General features: G+C 41.5%; 1 long non-coding RNA gene across 1 annotated transcript; it reads left to right on the top strand.

Moving 5' to 3' along the window:
• The first annotated feature begins 533 nt into the window (after window positions 1-533).
• LOC141257391 (uncharacterized) lies at window positions 534-14,240 on the top strand. Its single transcript, XR_012318058.1, has 5 exons — window positions 534-675; window positions 931-1,016; window positions 1,469-1,543; window positions 2,272-2,432; window positions 14,062-14,240. It is a non-coding gene; the product is annotated as an uncharacterized lncRNA (long non-coding RNA).
• Window positions 14,241-17,971: the final 3,731 nt, after the last annotated feature.

Here is a 17,971-nt window from a genome sequence, read left to right as displayed (position 1 = left end):
GGTTAGAAAGGGAGCAGAGACGGGTGAAGATGAGGTCTAGTGTGTGTCCGTCTGTGTGGGTGGCTGAGGAGGACCACTGAGTAAGTCCAAAGGATGAAGTAAGCGACTGGAGTTTGGAGGCTGCTGACTGGCGAGTGTCAGTGGGGTTGCTGAAATCGCCCATGATTGATGGTGGGAATGTCAGCAGATAGAGAGTGAAGAAGCCAGGTGGAGATTTAGAGTGGCACTAGAGTTCAAGTTCTCTTCCTCTCTGAAGAGACAATTAGAACTTTTACAAAGTCAATACAAGTTTGCTTCATTGGCTCCTTCAACTGGACAAACTATAAACTGCATCCATCATGCAGGTCTACAGAGGAGTTAGGATGGTTCATTACCTCCCTCATGTGGTCAAAGTTAAATATGCAGCTACAATATAATAATCACAGCATTGGCTCCCTCACATGGACAAACTATGAACTGCAGTTGTTATATAATTATCAGCTTGGATACCCCAATTGATAAAAAAAATAATAAGCAGCTAATAAAATCTTGTATTTTCTACATTTTTTTTTACTATATTTTTTTAAATGTACTTTTTTTTTTCCAAAATAGATCACAAATGCTTATGAAACTGAAGACATCACAAGCAGGAAACTGGTTAAAGGACATGCATATTCAGTGACGGGAGCCGAGGAGGTGATGTATAGACAGATAATGATTTTTTTTACATCATTCTATATATGGACGCTTTCTACTCTTTAAGAGAAGGAGGCATGTGTCATGTGACTCAGGATGGCGACATATGGAGATCATATAGGTTTGCATTACTTAGAGACATCTCAGAGACAGGCGTATTACAGACACGTGGTCATTCCAAACTATACTCCATCTTTAATCCTATATTTTAGAGGATCGTCGTATGTATCATTTATTCTTCTCTCTCCCCTGTAGGTTCAATACCGTGGAAAGACAGTGCAGCTGATCAGAGTGAGGAATCCCTGGGGAGAAGTGGAATGGACGGGAGCCTGGAGTGATGAGTGTGTAATAAAATCATACATAGTTTATAGTTCACATTGCTCATAGGAAAATAATGCAAGGTGTGACTGCCACCTTGTGGTGTAAGGCAGGTACTGCAAGTTTGCCAGATCTTGATTTTAGAAATTTCGAAGCAGCTGATGCCTATATTATACATATTTATTCCAATTTACAGAGAGGAAAAATTAGTTACCAAACTTCTGACGCCGCTTATCTCCAGGGTAACAAAGAACTGAGCATGTTCTCATCCACCGTCGCTTTTGGATACCTTTTATACATATTAGAGCTAATCGTTTTGTCCACTTTATATTAATGTGTATGGCCGTGTTAACTCACCCAAGCTGATTTTACACATTAGATCTTGCAGTATTAGCAGATTCATTGAAATGGAGGAAAAGGAATAATTTAAATATGAGAGCATTAAAAATATCCATATTTTTTTTCATTTTTCTAGCGCCCCAGAGTGGAATAACATTGATCCGAAAGTAAGAGCAGCTCTGGACAAGAGGGCAGAAAATGGAGAATTTTGGTGAGAATTGCAACTTTCTAATACACTTTTGGCCCCATCGCTGTATTTGCACATTTTTTCTGGTGTAACCATAGTTGTAATTGTGACTCCTTCATTTGCACCTTATTCATTATTTCATTTTTTGCCATCTTTAAAATTAACTTTACTTGTTTTTTGTTTTTTCTTTTGACTACTTTGCAACTGTATGAAATGTTGCAAAACTTTTGCGGAGTTGTACCCCAGTAGCCGAAATTGAAGACTAACGTGCAACATTTTATAGAATCATGTGACTTTCTGCTCTAAAACAATTGCAAAGATAAAAGAAAACAGCAGCGAATCTCACAAGACAAAAAAAGAAAAATCACCGGAAATGAGGATTTGTGTTTCAATTCCTATCCAGTGGGCTAAAAACTTGTAGTGACCTAAAATTTCTCACAGCTGAGGGTTTGTTCCAATTATATACAGTTTAGATAATATCTTTGTTTAAAAAAAAGCATGGACTCCAGACTGATAGATTTTTTTGCAATAATCATCACAGGAGAGAGATTTGTACTAATGAATTACTTCGTCCATTAGATTGGATAGAACTACAGCAAACCCTCAGCTGTGAGAAGTATTTAGCCTGTAGATGTAATGAATCTGGCTCCTTCCATTCACTGACAGCAAACAGAGGTCGCACTTCGGGATTATACTGTTAGCTGAGTGGGATCTCCTCCACCTCTGTGTGATTCTGTATGTCATGGTTGCAGGATGGCGTATACAGATTGGGTGCAGAAATATTCTCGTCTGGAGATCTGTAACTTGACTCCTGACACCCTGACCGGTAATGATCAGCAGAAGTGGAATATAACGCTATTCAACGGCAGCTGGATCCGGGGGTCTACAGCAGGTGGATGTCAGAATTACCCAGGTAACATATGTCCTACAGGTGAATAATGAGTGCAGCTCTGAAGTATAACACAGGATGTAACTCAGGATCAGTAATGCAATGTATGTACACAGAGACTCCACCAGCAGAATAGTGAGTGCAGCTCTGGAGTATAATACAGGATGTAACTCAGGATCAGTAATGTAATGTATGTACACAGTGACTGCACCAGCAGAATAGTGAGTGCAGCTCTGGAGTATAATACAGGAGGTAACTCAGGATCAGTAATGTAATGTATGTAAACAGTGACTGCACCAGCAGAATAGTGAGTGCAGCTCTGGAGTATAATACAGGATGTAACTCAGGATCAGTAATGTAATGTATATACACAGTGACTGCACCAGCAGAATAGTGAGTGCAGCTCCGGAGTATAATATAGGAGGTAACTCAGGATCAGTAATGTAATGAATGTACACAGTGACTGCACCAGCAGAATAGTGAGTGCAGTTCTGGAGTATAATACAGAATGTAACTCAGGGTCAGTACAGGATCAGTAATGTATGTACACAGTGACTGCACCAGCAGAATAGTGAGTGCAGCTCTGGAGTATAATACAGGAGGTAACTCAGGATCAGTACAGGATCAGTAACGTATGTACACAGTGACTCCACCAGCAGAATAGTGAGTGCCGCTCTGGAGTATAATACAGGATGTAACTCAGGATCAGTAATGTAATGTATGTACACAGTCACTGCACCAGCAGAATAGTGAGTGCAGCTCTCGAGCATAATACAGGATGTAACTCAGGATCAGTACAGGATTAGTAATGTAATGTATGTACACAGTGATCGCACCAGCAGAATAGTGAGTGCAGCTCTTGAGCATAATACAGGATGTAACTCAGGATCAGTACAGGATTAGTAATGTAATGTACAGTCATGGCCAAAAGTTTTGAGAATGACACCAAAATTATATTTTCACATGATCTGCTGGCCTCTGGTTTTTATTAGTGTTTGTCTGATGTTTATATCACATACAGAAATATAATTGCAATCATATTATGAGTACCAATAGGTTATATTGACAGTGAGAATGAGTTAATGCAGCAAGTCAATATTTGCAGTGCTGCCCCTTCTTCTTCAAGACCTCTGTAATTCTCCCTGGCATGCTCTCAATCAACTTTTGGACCAAATCCTGACTGATAGCAGTCCATTCTTGCATAATCAATGCTTGCATTTTGCCAGAATTTGTTGGTTTTTGTTTGTCCACCCGTCTCTTGATGATTGACCACAAGTTCTCAATGGGATTAAGATCTGGGGAGTTTCCAGGCCATGGACCCAAAATCTCTATGTTTTGTTCCATGAGCCATTTAGTTATCACCTTTGCTTTATGGCAAGGTGCTCCATCATGCTGGAAAAGGCATTGTTGGGCGCCATACTGCTCTTGAACGGTTGGGAGAAGTTGCTCTTGGAGGACATTCTGGTACCATTCTTTATTCATGGCTGTGTTTTTAGGCAACACTGTGAGTGAGCCGATTCCCTTGGCTGAGAAGCAACCCCACACATGAATGGTTTCAGGATGCTTTACAGTTGGCATGAGACAAGACTGGTGGTAGCACTCACCTCTTCTTCTCCGAATAAGCTGTTTTCCAGATGTCCCAAACAATCGAAAAGGGGATTCATCAGAGAAAATGACTTTGCCCCAGTCCTCAGCAGTCCACTCCCTGTACCTTTTGCAGAATATCAGTCGGTCCCTGATGTTTTTTCTGGAGAGAAGTGGCTTCTTTGCTGCCCTCCTTGAAACCAGCCCTTGCTCAAAGAGTCTCCGCCTCACAGTGCGTGCAGAAGCACTCACACCAGCCTGCTGCCATTCCTGAGCAAGCTCGGCACTGCTGGTAGTCCGATCCCGCAGCTGAAACAGTTTTAAGATACGGTCCTGGCGCTTGCTGGTCTTTCTTGGGCGCCCTGGAGCCTTTTTGACAACAATGGAAGCTCTCTCCTTGAAGTTCTTGATGATGCGATAGATTGTTGACTGAGGTGCAATCTTTGTAGCTGCGATACTCTTCCCTGTTAGGCCATTTTTGTGCAGTGCAATGATGGCTGCACGTGTTTCTTTGGAGATAACCATGGTTAACTGAAGAGATACAATGATACCAAGAACCAGCCTCCTTTTAAAGTGTACAGTGATGTCATTCTTACTTAATCATGACTGATTGATCGCCAGCCCTGTCCTCATCAACACCCACACCTGTGTTAATGGATCAATCACTAAAACGAGGTTAGCTGCTCCTTTTAAGGCAGGACTGCAATGATGTTGAAATGTGTTTTGGGGGTTAAAGTTCATTTTCTGGGCAAATATTGACTTTGCAAGTACAGTAATTGCTGTAAAGCTGATCACTCTTTGACATTCAGGAGTATATGCAAATTGCCATTACAAAAAATGAAGCAGTAAACTTTGGAAAAATTACTATTTGTCTCATTCTCAATACTTTTGGCCATGACTGTATGTACACAGTGATCACACCAGCAGAATAGTGAGTGCAGCTCTAGAGTATAATACAGGATGTAACCCAGGATCAGTACAGGATCAGTAATGTAATGTATGTACACAGTGACTGCACCTGCAGAATAGTGAGTGCAGCTCTCGGGCATAATACAGGATGTAACTCAGGATCAGTACAGGATTAGTAATGTAATGTATGTACACAGTGACTGCACCAGCAGAATAGTGAGTGCAGCTCTGGAGTATAATACAGGATCTAACTCAGGATCAGTACAGGATCAGTAATGTAATGTATGTACACAGTGGCTGCACCAGCAGAATAGTGAGTTCAGCTCTGGAGTATAATACAGGATGTAACTCAGGATCAGTAATGTAATGTATGTACACAGTGACTGCACCAGCAGAATAGTGAGTGCAGCTCTGGAGTATAATACAGGATGTAACTCAGGATCAGTACAGGATTAGTAAAGTAATGTATGTACAAAGTGACTGCACCAGCAGAATAGTGAGTGCAGCTCTGGAGTATAATACAGGATGTAACTCAGGATCAGTAATGTAATGTATGTACAAAGTGACTGCACCTGCAGAATAGTGAGTTCAGCTCTGGGGTATAATAGAGGATGTAACTCAGGATCAGAACAGGATCAGTAATGTAATGTATGTACACAGTGACGGCATCAGCAGAATAGTGAGTTCAGCTCTGGGGTATAATACAGGATGTAACTCAGGATCAGTAATGTAATGTATGTACACAGTGACTGCACCAGCAGAATAGTGAGTTCAGCTCTGGGGTATAATACAGGATGTAACTCAGGATCAGCACAGGATCAGTAATGTAATGTATGTACACAGTTACTGCACCTGCACAATAGTGAGTGCAGCTCTGGAGTATAATGCAGGATGTAACTCAGGATCAGAAATGTAATGTATGTACACAGTGACTCCACCAGCAGAATAGTGAGTGCAGCTCTGGGGTATAATACAGTATGTAACTCTGGATCAGTACAGGATCAGTAATGTAATGTATGTACACAGTGAGTGCAGCTCTGGGGTATAATACAGGATGTAACTCAGGATCACTACAGGATCAGTAATGTAATGTATGTACACAGTGACTGCACCAGCAGAATAGTCAGTGCAGCTCTGGAGAATAATACAGGATGTAACTCAGGATCAGTAATGTAATGTATGTACACAGTGACTGCACCAGCAGAATAGTAAGTGCCGCTCTGGAGTATAATACAGGATATAACTCAGGATCAGTAATGTAATGTATGTACACAGTGACTGCACCAGCAGAATAGTAAGTGCCGCTCTGGAGTATAATACAGGATATAACTCAGGATCAGTAATGTAATGTATGTACAAAGTGACTGCACCTGCAGAACAGTGAGTTCAGCTCTGGGGTATAATAGAGGATGTAACTCAGGATCAGTACAGGATCAGTAATGTAATGTATGTACACAGTGACTGCACCAGCAGAATAGTGAGTTCAGCTCTGGGGTATAATACAGGATGTAACTCAGGATCAGCACAGGATCAGTAATGTAATGTATGTACACAGTTACTGCACCTGCACAATAGTGAGTGCAGCTCTGGAGTATAATGCAGGATGTAACTCAAGATCAGTAATGTAATGTATGTACACAGTGACTCCACCAGCAGAATAGTGAGTGCAGCTCTGGGGTATAATACAGGATGTAACTCTGGATCAGTACAGGATCAGTAATGTAATGTATGTACACAGTGAGTGCAGCTCTGGGGTATAATACAGGATGTAACTCAGGATCAGTACAGGATCAGTAATGTAATGTATGTACAAAGTGACTGCACCAACAGAATAGTGAGTGCCGCTCTGGAGTATAATACAGGATATAACTCAGGATCAGTAATGTAATGTATGTACAAAGTGACTGCACCAGCAGAATAGTGAGTGCCGCTCTGGAGTATAATACAGGATATAACTCAGGATCAGTAATGTAATGTATGTACACAGTGACTGCACCAGCAGAATAGTAAGTGCCGCTCTGAAGTATAATACAGGATGTAACTCAGGATCAGTAATGTAATGTATGTACACAGTGACTGCACCAACAGAATAGTGAGTGCCGCTCTGGAGTATAATACAGGATATAACTCAGGATCAGTAATGTAATGTATGTACACAGTGACTGCATCAGCAGAATAGTAAGTGCCGCTCTGAAGTATAATACAGGATGTAACTCAGGATCAGTACAGGATCAGTAATGTAATGTATGTACACAGTGACTGCACCAGCAGAATAGTGAGTTCAGCTCTGGGGTATAATAGAGGATGTAACTCAGGATCAGTACAGGATCAGTAATGTAATGTATGTACACAGTGACTGCACCAGCAGAATAGTGAGTTCAGCTCTGGGGTATAATACAGGATGTAACTCAGGATCAGCACAGGATCAGTAATGTAATGTATGTACACAGTTATTGCACCTGCAGAATAGTGAGTGCAGCTCTGGAGTATAATGCAGGATGTAACTCAGGATCAGTAATGTAATGTATGTACACAGTGACTCCACCAGCAGAATAGTGAGTGTAGCTCTGGGGTATAATACAGGATGTAACTCAGGATCAGTACAGGATCAGTAATGTAATGTATGTACACAGTGACTGCACCAGCAGAATAGTGAGTGCAGCTCTGGGGTATAATACAGGATGTAACTCAGGATCAGTACAGGATCAGTAATGTAATGTATGTACACAGTGACTGCACCAGCAGAATAGTGAGTGCAGCTCTGGAGAACAATACAGGATGTAACTCAGGATCAGTAATGTAATGTATGTACACAGTGCCTGCACCAGCAGAATAGTGAGTGCAGCTCTGGAGTATAATACAGGATGTAACTCCGGATCAGTAATGTAATATATGTACAAAGTGACTGCACCAGCAGAATAGTGAGTGCCGCTCTGGAGTATAATACAGGATGTAACTCAGGATCAGTAATGTAATGTATGTACACAGTGACTGCACCAGCAGAATAGTAAGTGCCGCTCTGAAGTATAATACAGGATGTAACTCAGGATCAGTACAGGATCAGTAATGTAATGTATGTACACAGTGACTGCACCAGCAGAATAGTGAGTTCAGCTCTGGGGTATAATAGAGGATGTAACTCAGGATCAGTACAGGATCAGTAATGTAATGTATGTACACAGTGACTGCACCAGCAGAATAGTGAGTTCAGCTCTGGGGTATAATACAGGATGTAACTCAGGATCAGCACAGGATCAGCAATGTAATGTATGTACACAGTTATTGCACCTGCAGAATAGTGAGTGCAGCTCTGGAGTATAATGCAGGATGTAACTCAGGATCAGTAATGTAATGTATGTACACAGTGACTCCACCAGCAGAATAGTGAGTGTAGCTCTGGGGTATAATACAGGATGTAACTCAGGATCAGTACAGGATCAGTAATGTAATGTATGTACACAGTGACTGCACCAGCAGAATAGTGAGTGCAGCTCTGGGGTATAATACAGGATGTAACTCAGGATCAGTACAGGATCAGTAATGTAATGTATGTACACAGTGACTGCACCAGCAGAATAGTGAGTGCAGCTCTGGAGAATAATACAGGATGTAACTCAGGATCAGTAATGTAATGTATGTACACAGTGCCTGCACCAGCAGAATAGTGAGTGCAGCTCTGGAGTATAATACAGGATGTAACTCCGGATCAGTAATGTAATATATGTACAAAGTGACTGCACCAGCAGAATAGTGAGTGCCGCTCTGGAGTATAATACAGGATGTAACTCAGGATCAGTAATGTAATGTATGTACACAGTGACTGCACCAGCAGAATAGTAAGTGCCGCTCTGAAGTATAATACAGGATGTAACTCAGGATCAGTACAGGATCAGTAATGTAATGTATGTACACAGTGACTGCACCGGCAGAATAGTGAGTGCAGCTCTGGAGTATAATACAGGATGTAACTCAGGATCAGTAATGTAATGTATGTACACAGTGACTGCACCAGCAGAATAGTCAGTGCAGCTCTGGAGAATAATACAGGATGTAACTCAGGATCAGTAATGTAATGATGTACACAGTGACTGCACCAGCAGAATAGTAAGTGCCGCTCTGGAGTATAATACAGGATATAACTCAGGATCAGTAATGTAATGTATGTACACAGTGACTGCACCAGCAGAATAGTAAGTGCCGCTCTGGAGTATAATACAGGATATAACTCAGGATCAGTAATGTAATGTATGTACAAAGTGACTGCACCTGCAGAATAGTGAGTTCAGCTCTGGGGTATAATAGAGGATGTAACTCAGGATCAGTACAGGATCAGTAATGTAATGTATGTACACAGTGACTGCACCAGCAGAATAGTGAGTTCAGCTCTGGGGTATAATACAGGATGTAACTCAGGATCAGCACAGGATCAGTAATGTAATGTATGTACACAGTTACTGCACCTGCACAATAGTGAGTGCAGCTCTGGAGTATAATGCAGGATGTAACTCAAGATCAGTAATGTAATGTATGTACACAGTGACTCCACCAGCAGAATAGTGAGTGCAGCTCTGGGGTATAATACAGGATGTAACTCTGGATCAGTACAGGATCAGTAATGTAATGTATGTACACAGTGAGTGCAGCTCTGGGGTATAATACAGGATGTAACTCAGGATCAGTACAGGATCAGTAATGTAATGTATGTACAAAGTGACTGCACCAACAGAATAGTGAGTGCCGCTCTGGAGTATAATACAGGATATAACTCAGGATCAGTAATGTAATGTATGTACAAAGTGACTGCACCAGCAGAATAGTGAGTGCCGCTCTGGAGTATAATACAGGATATAACTCAGGATCAGTAATGTAATGTATGTACACAGTGACTGCACCAGCAGAATAGTAAGTGCCGCTCTGAAGTATAATACAGGATGTAACTCAGGATCAGTAATGTAATGTATGTACACAGTGACTGCACCAACAGAATAGTGAGTGCCGCTCTGGAGTATAATACAGGATATAACTCAGGATCAGTAATGTAATGTATGTACACAGTGACTGCACCAGCAGAATAGTAAGTGCCGCTCTGAAGTATAATACAGGATGTAACTCAGGATCAGTACAGGATCAGTAATGTAATGTATGTACACAGTGACTGCACCAGCAGAATAGTGAGTTCAGCTCTGGGGTATAATAGAGGATGTAACTCAGGATCAGTACAGGATCAGTAATGTAATGTATGTACACAGTGACTGCACCAGCAGAATAGTGAGTTCAGCTCTGGGGTATAATACAGGATGTAACTCAGGATCAGCACAGGATCAGTAATGTAATGTATGTACACAGTTATTGCACCTGCAGAATAGTGAGTGCAGCTCTGGAGTATAATGCAGGATGTAACTCAGGATCAGTAATGTAATGTATGTACACAGTGACTCCACCAGCAGAATAGTGAGTGTAGCTCTGGGGTATAATACAGGATGTAACTCAGGATCAGTACAGGATCAGTAATGTAATGTATGTACACAGTGACTGCACCAGCAGAATAGTGAGTGCAGCTCTGGGGTATAATACAGGATGTAACTCAGGATCAGTACAGGATCAGTAATGTAATGTATGTACACAGTGACTGCACCAGCAGAATAGTGAGTGCAGCTCTGGAGAATAATACAGGATGTAACTCAGGATCAGTAATGTAATGTATGTACACAGTGCCTGCACCAGCAGAATAGTGAGTGCAGCTCTGGAGTATAATACAGGATGTAACTCCGGATCAGTAATGTAATATATGTACAAATTGACTGCACCAGCAGAATAGTGAGTGCCGCTCTGGAGTATAATACAGGATGTAACTCAGGATCAGTAATGTAATGTATGTACACAGTGACTGCACCAGCAGAATAGTAAGTGCCGCTCTGAAGTATAATACAGGATGTAACTCAGGATCAGTACAGGATCAGTAATGTAATGTATGTACACAGTGACTGCACCAGCAGAATAGTGAGTGCAGCTCTGGAGTATAATACAGGATGTAACTCAGGATCAGTACAGGATCAGTAATGTAATGTATGTACACAGTGACAGCACCAGCAGAATAGTGAGTGCAGCTCTGGAGTATAATACAGGATGTAACTCAGGATCAGTAATGTAATGTATGTACACAGTGACTGCACCAGCAGAATAGTGAGTGCAGCTCTGGGGTATAATACAGGATGTAACTCAGGATCAGTAATGTAATGTATGTACACAGTGACTGCGCCAGCAGAATAGTGAGTGCAGCTCTGGGGTATAATACAGGATGTAGCTCAGGATCATTAATGTAATGTATGTACACAGTGACTCCGCCAGCACAATAGTGAGTGCAGCTCTGGAATATAATACAGGATGTAACTCAGGATCAGTAATGTAATGTATGTACACAGTGACTGTACCAGCAGAATAGTGAGTGCAGCTCTGGAGTATAATACAGGAGGTAACTCAGGATCAGTAATGCAATGTATCTACACCGTGACTGCACCAGCAGAATAGTAAGTGCCGCTCTGAAGTATAATACAGGATGTAACTCAGGATCAGTAATGTAATGTATGTACACAGTGACTGCACCAGCAGAATAGTGAGTGCAGCTCTGGAGTATAATACAGGATGTAACTCAGGATCAGTACAGGATCAGTAATGTAATGTATGTACACAGTGACAGCACCAGCAGAATAGTGAGTGCAGCTCTGGAGTATAATACAGGATGTAACTCAGGATCAGTAATGTAATGTATGTACACAGTGACTGCACCAGCAGAATAGTGAGTGCAGCTCTGGGGTATAATACAGGATGTAACTCAGGATCAGTAATGTAATGTATGTACACAGTGACTGCGCCAGCAGAATAGTGAGTGCAGCTCTGGGGTATAATACAGGATGTAGCTCAGGATCATTAATGTAATGTATGTACACAGTGACTCCGCCAGCAGAATAGTGAGTGCAGCTCTGGGGTATAATACAGGATGTAGCTCAGGATCATTAATGTAATGTATGTATACAGTGACTCCGCCAGCACAATAGTGAGTGCAGCTCTGGAATATAATACAGGATGTAACTCAGGATCAGTAATGTAATGTATGTACACAGTGACTGCACCAGCAGAATAGTGAGTGCAGCTCTGGAGTATAATACAGGAGGTAACTCAGGATCAATAATGCAATGTATGTACACCGTGACTGCACCAGCAGAATAGTAAGTGCCGCTCTGAAGTATAATACAGGATGTAACTCAGGATCAGTAATGTAATGTATGTACACAGTGACTGCACCAGCAGAATAGTGAGTGCAGCTCTGGAGTATAATACAGGATGTAACTCAGTATCAGTACAGGATCAGTAATGTAATGTATGTACACAGTGACTGCACCAGCAGAATAGTGAGTGCAGCTCTGGAGTATAATACAGGATGTAACTCAGGATCAGTACAGGATCAGTAATGTAATGTATGTACACAGTGACTGCACCAGCAGAATAGTGAGTGCAGCTCTGGAGTATAATACAGGATGTAACTCAGGATCAGTAATGTAATGTATGTACACAGTGACTGCACCAGCAGAATAGTGAGTGCAGCTCTGGGGTATAATACAGGATGTAACTCAGGATCAGTAATGTAATGTATGTACACAGTGACTGCGCCAGCAGAATAGTGAGTGCAGCTCTGGGGTATAATACAGGATGTAGCTCAGGATCATTAATGTAATGTATGTACACAGTGACTCCGCCAGCAGAATAGTGAGTGCAGCTCTGGGGTATAATACAGGATGTAGCTCAGGATCATTAATGTAATGTATGTACACAGTGACTCCGCCAGCACAATAGTGAGTGCAGCTCTGGAATATAATACAGGATGTAACTCAGGATCAGTAATGTAATGTATGTACACAGTGACTGCACCAGCAGAATAGTGAGTGCAGCTCTGGAGTATAATACAGGAGGTAACTCAGGATCAGTAATGCAATGTATGTACACCGTGACTGCACCAGCAGAATAGTAAGTGCAGCTCTGAAGTATAATACAGGATGTAACTCAGGATCAGTAATGTAATGTATGTACACAGTGACTGCACCAGCAGAATAGTGAGTGCAGCTCTGGAGTATAATACAGGATGTAACTCATTATCAGTACAGGATCAGTAATGTAATGTATGTACACAGTGACAGCACCAGCAGAATAGTGAGTGCAGCTCTGGAGTATAATACAGGATGTAACTCAGGATCAGTAATGTAATGTATGTACACAGTGACTGCACCAGCAGAATAGTGAGTGCAGCTCTGGGGTATAATACAGGATGTAACTCAGGATCAGTAATGTAATGTATGTACACAGTGACTGCGCCAGCAGAATAGTGAGTGCAGCTCTGGGATATAATACAGGATGTAGCTCAGGATCATTAATGTAATGTATGTACACAGTGACTCCGCCAGCAGAATAGTGAGTGCAGCTCTGGAATATAATACAGGATGTAACTCAGGATCAGTAATGTAATGTATGTACACAGTGACTGCACCAGCAGAATAGTGAGTGCAGCTCTGGAGTATATTACAGGATGTAACTCAGGATCAGTAATGCAATGTATGTACACCGTGACTGCACCAGCAGAATAGTAAGTGCCGCTCTGAAGTATAATACAGGATGTAACTCAGGATCAGTAATGTAATGTATGTACACAATGACTGCACCAGCAGAATACTGAGTGCAGTAAAAACTAATTCTAAAAATATGCCGTATTTATCTTAGTGACTGTCAAATCTTAGCATATATCACCTATTGGTTTACTTACTGTGCATCAAAATTTTTTAGTAAGACATGCCCCGTTTCCATGTAGACCATAGTCCCTTGATAAGGATGTCAAGCAAAATGTCTAAAATAATAAATTTGCTACCGTGCATGTAAGTCATTTTTTGGGCTCGAGTTGCACCACAGTTCCAGTGCCTTTACCTTAGTAAATTCTCCTCATCTTACTCAACCATTTATGCAGATTCATTCTTCATATAAATTTAATATAATTGGATCATACTTTTTACATTTTAGAAATTGCTGAATTCATGTGAGTAAAATAGGATTTTTTTTAATAGTTACATGACACAAATCAATCATGATTAATAATTCACAATTTCTTCATATACAGACACATTTTGGACAAACCCCCAGTTTCAGATTAAGCTGGAAGAACCAGATGACGACCATGATGGAGCTTCACATGAACCTTGCTGTACAGTAATTGTCGGTCTAATGCAGAAGAATCTGAGGCGTCAGAGAAAATTAGGAGAGGACTTGCTGTCTATAGGCTATGCCTTGTACAGGGTAAGCAAAATCTGGTAAATTTAAACGATGTAATAAAGTGGCCCAGTCACATAATTGAAATGGCATCTCATCTATTCATGTGTCACAACAGGCTACAATCTGAAGCAACACAGCTACCAAGACCTGTGTCTCAACTGACAGAGGAGCTGTGTTGTAAGCACATGTACAGGTGAGCTACTAGAGAAGGGCTGTGACAGGAGAAAAAAATAAATCTTATCACTGAGCCCAAAATATTTTTTTCACCAGCCTCAGTTCTCCATGCACAGTCAGCTAAGTAGATTTATTTCTTCTCCTATCACAGCCTTTCTCCAGCAGCTCCGGTATGTGTGCTTACGATAAAGTTCCTTTGTCAGTTGAGACACAGATCGTGGCCAAGTGCCTAAGCCAAACAGCATCACTTTTTATGCTCTCTGAAATAGTGATTGTCTTAAAGCATGGCTTACAGACATCAGCTAAAAATCCTTCTTTAAAGTGCCCTTTTCAGCGGAATACTAAGCAGAGATCATAGCTCCCAAGCTTTGTTTTTTTGGACCCGCAATCCAAAAATTATTAGTGGAAACCGTAAAGGCTATGGACACCTTTAACATGGAAAAAATATTTTTAATATATGTTAGTGATTACCGTAAAGGAGTTGGTTGTCTTAGACATTTTTTTGGCTTATCCACAATATATGCCCTATTGGCCCTACTGATGGACCCTTCATCTATCTGAAGAAAGGGGCCCCAATGTGCCCTGTCTGAAATGGAGAGGTGGCAACTGAGCGTCTGTCTTTATCCATTTATATGAGATTTCTAATTGATGAATCTCATACAAATGAATAAACTGAGAAGTGCACAATAGTGGCATTTGATGGTGCCCCGTTCTCAAGAGCGATGTTGGTGCCAGCACTAGAACCTGCATTTATTAAACATTTAAACAACATATTCTGTAGATGGACATTAAATGTTGGAGAATCACCCTTTTCTTCAGTATGGACTTTTCATTACTTTATGACCCCAGATTTACAGGTTGTAACTTGCTCCTAGTATTTAGACATTTCTCATTTAGTAATGCAGTAATACAAATGTTGTGTCTGCTCCTTCTTCACTAGCTCTCATGTATCAGCTGAGCTTCATTCCTTGACTTCTTTCCGCTTCTAATTGTAGTGCCTTTGTCATCTTCTTTCTATAGTGCAATCACAACCAGTGACACTGTCCACGTGTCTGATTTTTTCTTTACCCTTGGCAGACTCTGGGTGCTCTCCCCTGTCTAATAGTTTAATTTGCTATCTATGAATACCTTCCCTCCCTGTCAATATCTCTTTGAATAGAAGGGAGGAGTCAGATGCAGCAGCACAGTCAGCAATGTGAAGGAGTTGCACAGACTGTACCACAGCAATTGTGTAGAGTTTTTTTTTTTAATGAAGACTATTATATGCGTATATGTAATTTATATTTTTAATGTTAAGTAATACTAAATAAATATTCTAAAAATTATATTTTTGTTTTGCAGGTTCCCAAAGAGGTACAGTGATTTCCATTACTCAGTCTTGAAGTTGGGTCATTTGTGATACTCATTGGTGGAGGACTTTTGCATTATTGTTTTATTGTATCAATAAAAAAGTGTCAATATGGTCCATACAATAGATCTATATTATAGAAGTTGTAAGAGATTGTACAAAATCCTATTTCAGAAACAGCGCCAATGTTCTTCATAGACCATGGCTAGTGCTACAGCTAGAGCTATATAGATGAGGCTAAGCTACAATATCAGATGCAGCCATACAAAGTGTTGTTTCTGTAATGAAAAAAAAATCACTTAGAATTTCTTTAAATGTTAATAAGGTTTCTATGTCACATAGTTTTTTTTAGCAGGTTAAAGGAAATTTTGTGGGGGCTTAAAAAAAAGTTGGTACATCAACATCAGATTGATGGGGTCCCCAACTCTCTGCTCAATTGACTGTATGGGCTGCCTCATCTTCTTGCATAGCTCTGTACATTTAGGAGTGCTGGTTTGTACTGGAGATCCAAATCCCACGCTTTCCTTTCACAGTCATCGACATAAAGGATAGAATCCAGACCTCCAGCAGCCACCACTAGGAGATCTCAATGCATATTGACAGCAACAATCCAAATCTGCAAAGTCCTAATTTTTCCTTAGTGGTGACTGCAGACAGAATCGTATCATGTGTATCTATATACAGGGAGCTCCCCCTAGTGGTGGCTGTAGACATAATCTTATCATGTGTCTCTATATACAGGGAGCTCCCCCTAGTGGTGGCTGCAGACAAAATCTTATCATGTTTACCTGTATGCAGGGAGCTCCCCCTAGTGGTGACTGCAGACAGAATCTTATCATGTATATTTGTATACAGCGAGCTCCCTCTAGTAGTGGCTGCAGACAGAATCTTATCATGTATCTGTATACAGGGAACTCCCCCTAGTGGTGGCTGCAGACAGAATCTTATCATATATCTCTGTATGCAGGGAGCTCTCCCTAGTGGTGGCTGCAGACAGAATCTTATCATATATCTCTGTATGCAGGGAGCTCTCCCTAGTGGTGGCTACAGTTAGAATCTTATCATGTATCTCTGTATACAGGGAGCTGCCCCAAGTGAAGGCTGCAGACAGAATCTTATCATGTATCTCTGTATACAGGGAGCTCTCCCTAGTGGTGGCTGTAGACAGAATCTTATCATGTGTCTCTATAAACTGGGAGCTCCCCCTAGTGGTGGCTGCAGACAGAATCTTATCATGTTTATCTGTATGCAGGAAGCTCCCCCTAGTGGTGGCTGCAGACAGAATCTTATCATGTATCTCTGTATACAGGGAGCTCCCCCTAGTGGTGGCTGCAGACATAATCTTATCATGTTTATCTGTATGCAGGGAGCTCCCCCAAGTGGGGGCTGCAGTTAGAATCTTATCATATATCTCTGTATAAAGGGAACTCCCTCTAGTGGTGGCTGCAGACAGAATCTTATCATGTATCTCAGTATACAGGGAGCACCCCCTAGTGGTGACTGCAGACAGAATCTTATCAAGTATCTCTGTATGCAGGGAGCTCCCCCTAGAGGTGGCTGCAGACAGAATCTTATCATGTATCTCTGTATGCAGGGAGCTCCCCCTAGTGGTGACTGCAGACAGAATCTTATCATGTATCTTTGTATACAGGGAACTCCCCCTAGTGGTGGCTGCAGACATAATCTTATCATGTTTATCTGTATGGAGGGAGGTCCCCTAGTGGGGGCTGCAGTTAGAATCTTATCATATATCTCTGTATAAAGGGAGCTCCCTCTAGTGGTGGCTGCCAACAGAGTCTTATCATATATCTCTATATACAGAGAGCTCCCCCTAGTGGTGGCTGCAGACAGAATCTTATCATGTATCTCTGTATACAGGGAGCTCCCCCTAGTGGTGGCTGCAGACAGAATCTTATCATGTATCTCTGTATGCAGGGAGCTCCCCCTAGTGGTGACTGCAGACAGAATCTTATCATGTATCTTTGTATACAGGGAACTCCCCCTAGTGGTGGCTGCAGACATAATCTTATCATGTTTATCTGTATGGAGGGAGCTCCCCCTAGTGGGGGCTGCAGTTAGAATCTTATCATATATCTCTGTATAAAGGGAGCTCCCTCTAGTGGTGGCTGCCAACAGAATCTTATCATATATCTCTATATACAGAGAGCTCCCCCTAGTGGTGGCTGCAGACAGAATCTTATCATGTATCTCTGTATACAGGGAGCTCCCCCTAGTA

The sequence above is a fragment of the Phyllobates terribilis genome, unplaced genomic scaffold (genome assembly GCF_046119375.1).
Source record: "Phyllobates terribilis strain yellow unplaced genomic scaffold, ASM4611937v1 Scaffold_3__8_contigs__length_932513732, whole genome shotgun sequence".
Taxonomy (NCBI): Eukaryota; Metazoa; Chordata; class Amphibia; order Anura; family Dendrobatidae; genus Phyllobates; species Phyllobates terribilis.
Note: the sequence above shows the minus strand (reverse complement) of the source record. Positions and strands in the feature narration are given on the sequence as shown.